The sequence below is a fragment of the Diceros bicornis genome, chromosome 19 (assembly GCF_020826845.1).
Source record: "Diceros bicornis minor isolate mBicDic1 chromosome 19, mDicBic1.mat.cur, whole genome shotgun sequence".
In the NCBI taxonomy this organism is placed as follows: domain Eukaryota; kingdom Metazoa; phylum Chordata; class Mammalia; order Perissodactyla; family Rhinocerotidae; genus Diceros; species Diceros bicornis.
In genome coordinates this window covers 51,812,597-51,825,272 of record NC_080758.1, presented here as the reverse complement: position 1 = coordinate 51,825,272, position 12,676 = coordinate 51,812,597, and the positions used below count along the sequence as shown (strand labels likewise).

Here is a 12,676-nt window from a genome sequence, read left to right as displayed (position 1 = left end):
TAAACACATGTAGAGCCCCCTTGACATAAAATCCCTAAAAAATGACCCAAAGATTCTTTGATTGTTGAACAAATTCATAATAGCCCTGAGAACCATCAAGAGAGCTGACATTTTGAGGAAGACATCAAAGAGAGACAGCAGCTGGTGACCGGGGACCCCAGTGGGGAGCTCCTGGTGGGCCATGGAAACCAAGCCAGAGCGCCCTCTCCCTCTCCCCCTCCTCCCCCTGCCGCTCACCTAACACCTCCTGCATTGCCCCTCCACTCCCAGCCACTGCCCACATCACACTCCAGGAACACAGGAAGAGAGGCACAGGGTGCTCTTTCCACCAGCACATCTGTCCTCTTGTTCTCTGCACCTCCCCAGGCGGTGAAGCCCAGCCCTGCATCTCCTCAGGGCCCAGCACGCTCCTCCCTGACCCTCAGGCTCCTCCTCTCCATCCGGTCCTACCTGCAGCAACTGTTAGCTCATCTCCACCTTACAAACAAAACTCTCCCTTGGACGCATGCTCCTTTTTGGCTACCGTCCACTTTCCTGACTCCCCTTCATGGCTAAACCTCTTAAGTAAAGTGTCTCATCCCTACTGCCCTCCCATGGCCCCCCTTCACCCACTCTAGACCCAGCTTCATTCCCACCCTCTCAAGGAGACTAAGGTCACCAGTGATCCCATGTGGCCAAGTCCAGCCATCTTTTCTCCATTCTGATCAGAGCTGTATCCCACCCAGCAGAGCACCCCTCCTTTCTGCAATACCCTTTTCCCCTCGTGGCTCCTGCGACTCCATGCTCCAACCTTTCAGTCTCCTTTCCTGGACCCTCTTCAGCTGCACCTCTGTAAACACTGCCTGCTCCTAGGCTGGGCCCTCATCCCTTCTACAGCTGCAGTGTCTCCAGGAGACCTCATTCAATTCCATGGTTTTAAACATCTCTGACCTCATCCTGACTCTGCAGACACACTGATGCAACTTTAAGAGGTTAGGCGCTGGCTCCCCAGTGTCAGCACCTAAGAAGTATTTCAGACTCGATTCCTTTCAAAATTTTACTGTCATATGAGTTCCAAAATAGCATCAAATATTTCCAAAAGGAGGAAAAATTTGGCAACAATAAATAGTAGTGAACAAAGTAACCAATAAAACGTCTACTTGCATATAACCATCGTTGCTTGATGGGGAAAATAAGAACATAGAACTAAGTAAGATCAGACAGTCTCGAGCTGGGGAGTGGAAGGTGATGAGTTGGGAGTGTAGAACACAGGAACTGATCGATTCTAAGCATTTACAGAAAGAGAGGCAGAAATCGTTGTTCCTAAAAGCTGAAAGACACCCACTAGAAGAATAGAAAAATCATGAGAAAGCCTAACAAATTAAAAATTAAATTAAATGGTAGACTCAAATTCCAATTTATTGATAATCACAATTGTAAATGGATCAAATTGCTCTATAAAAAGATGAAGGCTCTCAAGTTGAGTTAAAATATCGTTATAAAATAAAGGTATATAATATGGTTGAAAATAAGGAGATAAAGAAATAAGACTTTAAATGGGACAAAAAGGGGTTCTCTGTGTTGATAACTGTCAGGAACACTTATACACCTAACAATATGGTCTTGAAACATAAAGCAAAACTGGACAAACAAGAAGACACAGGCACCTCAAGAATCACAGGGAAACCTACCTTACCTCTCTTAGAAATCCACAAGTCAAGTGATACAGTAAGTTAGGAAACAGATCTGATGATGAACACAAAAAAGCTAGATCTAGACTCAGCCCAAGGGACAACAACATAAGCAACTAGTGGAGAGGAAACATTCTTCTCAAACCACAATGAAACAGTCACCACAATGGACTGTGTGCTAAGTCACAGTGAAATCTCTAAAGAGTCCAAAAAGCAGAAATCTATGTGACCATATTACCGGACCTTAAAACAATAAAAGTAAAAAATAATCACAAAATATTGGCTCCCCTCCCCCAACCTATCCACTTGAAAATCTATCCAAACCCTTCTAAATCTCTCAGGTTAAAGAGGGAATCCAGACAGACAGGACAACCTCTTTAGAAATGAATAGCAATGAGAGGAGCATGAGACAAATCTATGGCGTGGGGACAAAGGAACAGAAGAAGGGACACAGCCTCCACTGCAGGTATCAGGGAATATCAACTGTACACGAAGAAGCTGAGCACTTCCCTCCAGGAGCCAGAACAACATCACAATAAAACCAACATCAGCAGAATGAAGTGAGGATTCACAAGACAGGAACAACGATGTAGACCTGAGCAATGGAGTCAAGGGCTAACTGTCTGGAAAGACCTGTACCAGTGAGAAACCTTGCGCAATCTGACCAAGAAGAACAGACAAAGGCACCAAACTGTACCATCAGGTACAAGAAACTACAGAAACAGCTTTAACGTGATAGGAGAACATAGGGGATAACTCTGACCAGGACATCAGCGGTCCTCAACTGGAGCTGTCCTTCCCTCGGGATGCATCTGGAAACACGCAGAATGGGTTTGTTTCTTGCTTTGTGTTTTCTTAATGGTTGTTGCCCTGGGGGTCCGGGAGGTCCTGAACAGCCTGTCATATAGAGCCGTTTCCCTCCTGAAGTGTTACTGACATCTGGGAAGACAAGCACTGATCCAGATTAAATGAACAATGTGGTAGGGAAATGTTCTCCATGGGTGTATAACAGGCAAAAGATGGTACCCTCAATACATAAGGAATATCGAGAAACCAATGTTTACAAGGACTAAACTGTAAAAGAGCAGGAAAATCAGAAATGTAGCCAATAAACACACCAACAATATTCCAACCTATTTGTACAGGTAGAGAAATATGTATGTAAAGCACAGGAAATAGTCTAGGAGATTACACACCAAATTTTACTACCAACAAGGAATAAAAGTTGGGAGGTATGTGAGAAATAGGAGTTTTTACCACTTGTTAGCTTGTATATTTCTGGAGTGTTTTAATTTTTACAAAAGAGAATGTATTCTACTCAAAAAGATGTTTCAAATTTTAAAGAAATTATTAAAATGTTCAAAATGACTTCAGTTCAAGGATATTCATTAAAACATGAAGGGAAAGAACCCCCCATGACTTTAAGAGTCTCCTGTAACTATTCTAATAGTTACTATGTCGATTTTATTTCACATTTAGATCCTAACTCATTGGAATTTACATTTGTTTGAGGGATGCAACAGAAGCTGATTTTCTCCTGTTCAAGTGGAAAACCAACCATCCAGGAACCATTCATTGCGTAGGTCTGGCTTTCCCAGCAGACCTGCAATGCCTCCTTCCTCACCTGCTAAACCCTGACAACTACCGCTGCCTCTCGAGCGCCCTAGAGCGAGCGGGGTGAGCTCTGCAACCTGGGCTCCCTGTCTGCGAGGGGCGGCTACCAGCAGAGCCTTCTCCCAAGACAGCAGCAGGCATGCTGCACACAGAAGTGCTCAGGGGCCGTCTGCTGCGGAGCAGGAAACCCCTCATGGTGAGCAGGCAGTGGGGGAGCCCTGAGCACCGGGACTGACCTCGGCGGGGGGCAGCAGTCTGCTAAGGCAGGGAGCCCCTCCCTTCAGCTCGTCCAGTTCCTCCTGCAGCGTGTGCACCTGGCTGTCGGCAGCTGCCCCTCTTCAGCTCGCTGTCCTTCTCCACCTGCTCCCGCAGGCAGCACCCGTGCTCCTGTTCCCCCAGGAGCAGAAGCAGTAGGAGTGCAGCAGTCGAGGAGATCTTGGGCCCCCAATGCTGACAGGATGACTCAGCTGAGGGACGTGGGGCTGGTGTTGCTGTGCTCGCCCCGCACAGCTTCTGCGGCTGGCTTCAGGGTGACATCCGTCGGAGGGTGGAGGGGCTCTGGGAGGGTTTCTGAGGCATCATTGTGAATGATGAACTTGGGGGCTCTGGGCCAAGCTCTCATCAGGCCCCAGGCTGGTCCCGCTGCAACTGGGCTCCACATCCTTCTTCAGCCTCTTTTGGTCAACAGCCTCTCAAGGGACAGATGGCCTCTCTTGAGTGTGCTCTGAGAAGAAACTGTAAGAAGGAAGCCAGCCAATAAATCTGCACGCCCCGATCCTGAGGGATAAAGTCATCCACGGAAATGCCACTCTTACCCAGCAGGCCCTGGCTGAGAAGAGGGGGTCTCATCACCAGCATCTACAGCAGACGTGTTTGCATCTCCTTGGCTGCCTAATGCCGTGGAGGCCACACTGTCTCCTGGAGTTCCTTCCAGAGACTGCGCCCAATCCTGACTGGCAGCTTCCTGGGCGGCACTGGGTGCGTGTTCACCCTGCAGAGCGGGTTACTTCCACTTGTGGGACCACGGCTGGGCCCTCAGCTTTTCCCTCAAGGACCACAATGAACCTGAAACTCCTTTCCCATCTGCTTCACGCGCATGTTCCTCAGGCCCCCGGTGGCCTTCCTAGTGTCATTTCTCCTGGGGCGGCCGTGGCCTTCAGCCCCCACTTCTCGGTCAGGTGGAAGATGGAGGGCATGGCCATGGCTTGAGCACATAGTACTGATCCTCCAGCCTTTCCTAGAGCTGTTTTTGGTGAAATATTCACTACAGACGAAAGAATGCATAGTGGGGTCCAGTCACCCCTGTGAACAGCTTTTAACCACTGGACCAGATGTTTTGAGCCCATTTTGTGGAGCCTGCAAGGATAAATGAAAAAATAATTAGAAAGAAAGAATTAAATGTTTCCCCCTAAAATAATCAGCTATAAAAGCAAAACAAGTGTTTTTGGGAACACCCACACCTGTAGCCACTTTGCCCATTTAAACCTTTAGTAAAGATTTAAGGAACACCTGCTTGCAACTTATTACTGGAATAGAAACATGAAAGACCCACTGTCTAACTTAAGGAGGTGACCGTCTGTAGGGCAGAGAAGGAAGGAAGGTGAGGACCTCCTCCCAGGCTGTGGTAAGTGCCCTGTAGGGACACAGACGTTCTGGCAGATAACACAGGATGGCATCAAGACAACAGGAAAGGCTTCAAGAAGCCTCAGAAATAGTTCTTAGAAGCTCATGGCTGCCCAATCCTCCTGCTGTCCCTAGGATACAAGACTTTGGGTGCTAAAACGGGGAGGGTTGCTCCCCCTATTTCAAAGCCAGGCCAGGTGTTGGCCAGCAGAGCCTCCCAGGCACCCAGCAGGGCGCCTGGCCCCAGCTCTGCTCAAGCAGCTGAGGATGCGAGACCACCGCCAAGGGGAGGTCAGCCCCAAGAGCTGTGGATCTGTATTACTCCTGTCCTCCCACTACAAGGAGGAAAGCTGCTTCCTGTACAAATCAACCCGCCCCTGCAAGGTACTGACCAAGACACTTCATAATCTCTTCTCCTCATTAAGGTAAAATATCTATTTAGACCAAACTGCACGTGGGGGGTTGGGGGAGGGTCTGTCCCGAGGGCTTTCTGTTCCACTTGAGGTCATCTAACCCCCCTGAGGCCACTGTGGACCAGACCAGGTGGATACTAGGTCCTCAGGGAGTTCCAAGCCACATGACTTTCTAACCTTTCTCAATGCTTTGTGACTATTTACCAAAGGACCCCTACCTCATTTGCCCCCAGACCACATTAGACCATGACACATGCCAAGAGCCACCTTCTCTGCAGGGCTTTGCCTCATTCTCAAAAACAGTAACAAAACTTTTGGGACACAGGCTCTGCAGGAAACCGTCAAGAAAGCAGGGTGGCTGACCTCTGAAACAAGCTCATGTTACTAGTTCTTTGGATAGATTGTAACAACTTCCGAATTAGAACAAACCACTGTAAACCTTCAATAAGACTACAGACAACAAGTGGCATTCAGGTCTTTCAAAATTCAATAACAACCTGCAACATGAAACAAAATGATCTGCCAGGAGGTTTTCAAAGTAGAATGTCTTCAGCGCACTGTTCTGGGACCTCTAGTGTGGAGTCCGCAGGTAAGGACTCATTGAACTAGCTGAATTCCAGAAGCCCTCATGAAGGGAGCCAGGCCAGGGGGAAAGCAAACCCCTCACCCTGCTGTAGGAGCCCAATGACGATGTGTAGAGAGGAGCCCCTTCACCGAGTCCCCGAGGTAAGCCTCCCGGTGAGGAGTGGGCCTTGCCCTCCTCCACCCAGGATGCTGTCAGATGCAGAATCCAAGTCCACATGGTCAGCCTCCCTATGAGGAGTGGACTGTGCCCTGCTCCCCCAGGATGCTGTCAGATGCCCAGTCTGCAGGGTCAGCCTCCCCGTGAGGAGTGGGCCTCGCCCTGCTCCACCTAGGATGCTGTCAGATGCAGAGTCCCAAGTGTAAGTCTCCCCTTGAGGAGTGGGCTGAATCCTGCTTCTCCCAGGATACTGTCTGAGTCCAAGTCCACAGGGTCAGCCTTCCCATGAGGAGTGGGCCTTGACCTGCTCTGCCCAGGATGCTGTCAGACACCTCTCCAGCACTCACCTCCACCTGCAGAGCCACCTTTCCCTGCACTGCCAGGAACCTTCTAGCAACAGAGCATCTGGGAGGTGTATCCATCCAGCAGTTACAAGCTGCATTTGCTCAGCCACATTCCTGATTGCAGAGATCAAGGCAGGCTCCCTGCCATCAAAAGAGCAGAAAAGTCACAGCTAATCCAAGAAGATAGTGACCTAAGGAAGAGCGTTTCCAGACTATCCTGTTACTTGACATTGTTGGCACTAGCCCAAATCAGTGGAGAGCAGGGTGGCTGCAGGGTGGGGGTGAGAGGGTGGTGGAGGCCATAAGGTGGACGCTGGTGGCTGTGGGGTGGCCATGGTGGCCCGAGGTGCCCCGAGCAGAGACGGTGGCGCAGACCACAGCTACACAGCACCCAGCGCTGACTCACCTGCTGGACAGGCCCCGAGCACAAAGTGCTGCCCACCTCGGGCTGGACCTCATGGGGGGCTGACTGGGCAGTGGCGGCCAGTTACCTGTGGAAGGAGACGGTGGTTTCTCCTCGTTGCCTGGCCAATGGGAGCAGATCGTGGCCGCACAGCGAACACCATCTCAGGCCTCAGGCTGTTGCACCGCCAGGCTCCGTCCCCCTCCTCACCACCCCTGAGTGGGACCACCACGAGGGTAGAGCTCTGGGCAACACTCTATGGGATGTGGAACTGGTCCCCGTGGCCTACAGGACAGCAAACTGGCAGCACTTACTCCAGCCACCCCCAGTGCACAGTTCTGATCGTTCTTGAGCTTCTGTTAGTGTTTCTTTATATAAAAACAAGCCATTGCGAATGCATGCTTTTCTTTGCATGTTTGTCCTTGTAATGAGCAGTCAGACTCCGCACTTTTTGATGTGTGCTGACAGCTTACACCTCTCCTCTCCCTCTTCCCCTCATGTCCACACCTGGACAAGCTGAAGAGCAAGTCCAGAGTCTCCTTTCTCTGGCATTGGCTTCGGATCCAACCACACAAGCCCCTGTATGTGTGCAGAACTCTCGCCCTGGTCTCAACCCTGGCAAAGATTTCTTGCTTTGACCAAACTTTAGTCAGGATTCTGAACCTTTTCCTAGGTTTGTCTGTGCACTTCCTTGTAAAATCAAGTTTTAGTAAGAACCTTGCTAAGTCAGTTTAAGCAGAACCCACACCCGTAGATCTGATCACCCTCGAGATCTGCTTGGGCTCCTCCACGTCCCCCACCATCCCTCAGGTGGTGTCTGATAACTCTGGCCTGGCTTCGGTAATAATCCTATTAGGTCAGGTTAGCTAGAAACCCCAACACTTGTTTTTTCTCTTAGTAATTTTCCATCTCCTGACCCCCACCATGCTGCCTGGCCGTGAATGCTCACTTGCCCATGCTGCATTCAAAGTCGAGCCCAATCTCATTTCTCCCCAGCTGTGAATCCCATCACAATGGTCTCTACATATTGCAGTGGTTCTGAATAAAATATGCCTTACCATTTTCGACAAGTGTCATTGAGTATTTTTTCTTTAAAACCTCCAACCACGATAAAAACCCAGGCCTGGCTTCTTTCCTTGCTCCCTCAAGCCATTTCAGAGCTGCTTGTGATTTTGGCCCTGCTCTCCTCAGAGACGTCTATTATGTGAGTCATAAGACTTTTGCTAACTTCTGTGTGTGTGTGGAGGGGCACACACACCAGCATCAGTCTCTCCATGGCAAGCACAGCACTTGCCAGTGAGCAGTCATATTTTGAAAGGAATCTCTTTCTCTGGGCGGTAGGTCTCAACAGTGAGTTCAAAATATTCAGTGAACGATGTACTAAACAGATGTGCTGTCATCCAGGCTTTGTTGTTCCATTTGAGCATTGACTCTAAGTTAAAGTCACCGGATACATTACCCCTAACGAGAGAGCGAGCCTGTACAAAGGCCCGGGGGGTGGATTGGAGGGGGAGGGGAGAGAACAGGATCAGTTAGAGGAACCAGAGGTCAGAGTGTGAGACAGGAGTTGGAGAAGGGGCCAGAGCAGTCAGTAACAGCACAGCAGCCAGGTCAAGTCCCTGTGCACCATGTCTGGGAGTCAGGATCTTCTAATTGCAGTCAGTGGGGGAGCCCCACTTCTTCTTGGATCTCTGGGGGACAAGAAGGCAGTGTCTTACCACGTCTGTCTGTCCACAGCTCCCAGACCCTGGTCAGGGAGCAGGAAGCACTGATGCAGAAGTACCTGCACCTGCTGCAGATCGTGGAGACGAGAAGACAGTGGCCAAGCAGCTACGGCAGCAGATCGAGAATGGGGAGATCAATATCGAGTGGCTGAAGGCAGAAGTGACTGCTGACGAGGGGTGCAGAAGAGGGTGGCCGGGGTGCCCAGGGCACAGGCCCAACACCCCACACTCCAGGCTTCAGCAGGATCGGGGGGGGCACATGACCGGCAGCGGGGACCAGCTTCCAGCCACAACTAAGCCAGTCTCCAAAAGTAAATTTAGTGATGCTGGCAGAGTGGGAAGGGCCTTAGTCAGATCTGAGTTCAGATCTGCCACTTGACAGTTGCAACTTGACAGTTGCAACTTGGAGTGCGCCCCCCCCATCCTCTATGCGTCCATTCCTTCATCTATAAAACAGCCTTTTTATACTTGCCTGACAAGGGTGTGAGGATTGAGTGAGGTTATTTATGGGCGAGTTTTTATTTACTCTGCTGATGACCACATTGAGTAAGCATCCCCACATTATCAGCTGAAGAGTCCGGGGACACAGAGTCCCTGGTATGTCATCATAGTGTGGGCTCGTGGCTCAGTTCCAAGCAGTCGTTCCCTCTGCCTGTCATAAGAGCTCCTACAGGGGCTCACCGGCTCCAGGCTCATTGGTCTGGAGGCCATGCTGTTGCTAAGTTAAGCCTTCTAGAACTTCACTACTCAAAATGTGGTCCATGAAGCAAGAGCATGTTAGAAATGCAGAATCTCAGGCCCTGCCCAGACCTCTGGAATCAGAATCTGCACTTTCACAACAGCCCAGTCGATTGCCATTTACATTAAAGCTTGGGAGGCGCTGGCTCTCTGTCCCTTAGACGCCCCTCACCAGCTGTCTACCCCAGCACCGAATGATGGGATTGCCTCTCCCCCCTCAAGAAGGACACTGCCTTCTTGTCCCCCAGAGATCCAAGCATGTTCACCAGATGTTCAGAGCCATTTGGCCACATCACACGAGGACCGTGGACTCTGAGCTGAGGACGGGAAAATGGAAACATAGATTCTAACGAGGGTCGGCTGCATGATTTGTAGGGCCTGAGGCAAGGGAAAAATGCAAGGCCCTGGGTGGAGTCGGGGAAGTCGACCTCCCCTTCTCACAGCCCACCAACCCACCCATGGCAGACAGGCGACCCCCCAATTTCAACCTCCAACCTCCTCTAACCTCTGTGCCATGATACACTTGGTACCTAGATGAGGGGTGGGCAAGATGTCCCTGCTGAGTCACCCACCTAGTGCCCAGGCATTGTCCCTCACCCTGCCCTGAGACACCATCGGGATTGCACTGCACCCACTCTTACTGCACCTACACCGAGGCTCCTGAAGAGGGTTGAGGGTGACTCACGGAGGGATGTGAGTTTTCCTTGCTGACTAGACCCATTTGCTCCCAGAGAGAGGGTAGAGGAGGTCATGGGTTCTGGGGTGCCAACGTGTGTGGAGCAAGCAGCTGAGAGACCATCCCAGTGAGGCAGCAGGAGGCAGGAACACATGGGTGCTGAGGCTCCAAGCCCCTGGGGTATGCTCCATTGTTCCATCAGATGTTACTCATGAAAACAAATTAAAAGAGAAATGGTTAAGAACTACAAGGTTGCAACTGCGGAACTTGAAGCCCCAAGCATGGGGCCTTCTGAGCATAGGACCCCATCACATGACTTTGAAGCCAGCTCTGCCTGGAATGTTCAAAGATCTGAAGTTGCCAATTCCACCTTATGGTGCCGCTGCCAAGCTCTGAACTGATGGTCACGTCAGCTCGGAACTTGAGGTTGAACAAAAGTTTCAGATTCCACATACCTCCTCTATCCTGCACCAGGCACTGTCAGACATGCTTCCTTAGTCAGTCCCCATAGCTATAATCATAGGATTGAATGAGGAAGGGGGCTAAGAGAACTCAAGTCATCTGCCCAAGCTCACACAGCTGGGAGGTGGCAGAGCCAGGACTAGAACCCACGTCTCCTTGTCTACTTGCTAGTCTTGCCACTCTACTCATAGCCTCTTCCCATGTCACTCCTGGGATGGGGGCTTGTCCCGAGTCTAAACCATCTGGTTCACTCTGAGATCTATCCTAGCCCTACACATATCCCTGAAACCAAGCTGAGTCCTTGTTAGGGACCAGGGAATAGGTCTAGGGACCAGCACCAGGTTAGTGGCTTCATGATCAAGGGTGTCGGGTGTCATTCATTCACTCACTCACTCATTCACTAACTGCCTAAGATCAGCTGACCACTGCCTCATCCTCTTCCCCAGGCTCCTCTTCCCTCATCACTTGGGGATCCAGCCAGTGCTCCCTGGTCATGAGCTGTGCACATCTTGGCCTTTGCACATGCTGGGGCTTCTGTTTGGAGTGCCCCTGCCACCCCCACGCTTCCCTGCCTGGTGGGATCCTACCAAGCTCGAATGCCTCCTCCTGGGGACTCTCATCCCAGAATGTTCTCCTTGCCCCCTGCTCCCACGGCTTTCCCACCCTCAGCATGCCATGTCAGAGCCAGGTCCTTGGGTGTCTGTTCCCAACCCGGCCTGGTGAGACCTCCTTGAAAGCAGGGGTGTCCTTTATCACTCTGTCCCTTCTGCCTCACACATAGTAGGTACTCTGTAGGGGCTTGATGAATGAATGGGCATCAGGCTCTGTGGCAGGCAGTAAAGAGATGGAAGATTCTACCCTTAAGGTCTGATTGGGGTAGAGTGTGATTGGTGCCATAACAGAGTTTGCGGTGTGAACCCAGCTAGAAAATGAGTCATTTTATGGCCAAAGAAGGTGTGGGTTCATGTCGCATATGGCCTTGAAAGGTTTCAGGGGTTGGTAGGCCAGAGAAGGGGTGGGTGCAAAAGGCAGGGCCCTCTCTGGTGCTGGGGAGCACAAAACTGGTCAGTTTTGAGTGAAAGTGTGTGTGTGTGTGTGTTTGTCAGTGTGGCAGCAGAGGCCTGTTTGGTGGGAATTTGGAGCAACGTTTTCAACTGAGTGCATTACTCTCCAGGGCAAAGGATTTCTTTAAGAAGACTGAAAGATCAGCTTGGTAAAGCATTCTGGCTGTAGTCTCTCTCTCTCACTGTCTCTCACTGTCTCTCACTCTCACTCACTCTCACTCACACACACACATCCACATCCTGCAGGGCAGAGGACACCTGTGTGCTCTGGAGGGGCTTTAGGGGGGTGAAACAGAGCCCATTTCCCAGGAAGTAGGCCATCAGGTAGGCAGGAGGCACTGAGAAGCCAAGTAAGTGATGAGTGACGCCCGTGACAAAGATAGAGTGTCTTAGAAAGTCAGAGCTGGGAGGGATCTGAGAACTCAGAGGTCCACAGAAGAGGGAGGACTTATCCAAGGTCACTCCAAGGTCACTTCCAGCGCTGGAATCCAGGCTTAACCTTGGGTCTCCTGGCTGTAGCTGCTTGGCCTGTGCCTGCCCCACAACTTATTCCTTCCTTGCTGGGGAGACGAGCCAGATAAAAGGTGCATGTTCGGGAACCACTGTGTCACCTGGATGACCTCAAGCTCTCATGGTCCACCTGATAGCCAGAAAAATTCCTCAAGCCCCATCCCACTTATTCCTGAGGATTTTCAGGGTCTCCCATTTTCATGGCCACGTCTGGCTTCTAATTCTGCTCTCTTGGCTTCTTGTATCACTTCTCACAGTGGCTGTCTTCACTCGGTCTTGACTGCTCCTTACCCCCGTATGGGCACTCCTTGTGTCCATCAGGTGGAGCTAGATTCTGCTGCAATTACAAACAGCCCCCAAGTCTCAGTGGCTTAAAACAACAAAGATTGCTTTTTCTCTCACACTGTGTGTCCATTGTGGGTTCCACTCCACAACATTCTCACTCAGAGTCAGGGTCACAGGCTGATGGGTCTCCCACAATCAGGAAATTCACCAGTCCCATGGCAGGGGAAGCAACGTGGCAAATGGTGCCTGACAGCACTGCTCACATTTCATTGGACAAAGTGAGTCACTTGAACACACTCAACTTCAGGGGCTTGGGAAGTACAGTCCTGCCCTGTCCCAGGAGGACAACCAGAGTATCCAGGAAAGACCTAATGACACCCAACTGGCTCCTCTTTCAGTCCCCAAGCC

The 12,676-nt window shown here is 50.8% G+C and overlaps 1 long non-coding RNA gene and 1 pseudogene across 2 annotated transcripts in view; both read right to left on the bottom strand.

Annotated features, from left to right (window-relative positions):
- Positions 1-2,508: 2,508 nt before the first annotated feature.
- On the bottom strand, positions 2,509-4,630 carry LOC131418223 (peroxynitrite isomerase THAP4-like; annotated as a pseudogene).
- Positions 4,631-6,318: 1,688 nt separating this feature from the next.
- Positions 6,319-12,676, bottom strand: part of LOC131418755 (uncharacterized) — a 33,270-nt gene continuing 26,912 nt past the window's right edge. The window contains exons 1-3 of one of the 2 annotated variants that reach the window (XR_009223023.1): positions 12,114-12,136; positions 6,813-7,094; positions 6,319-6,547 (exon numbers count right to left, since the gene is read on the bottom strand). This is a non-coding gene — a long non-coding RNA (uncharacterized LOC131418755). Of the gene's footprint in view, positions 6,548-6,812; positions 7,095-12,113; positions 12,137-12,676 lie in introns of those variants that run through there. The other variant, XR_009223022.1, reaches the window with a different exon arrangement.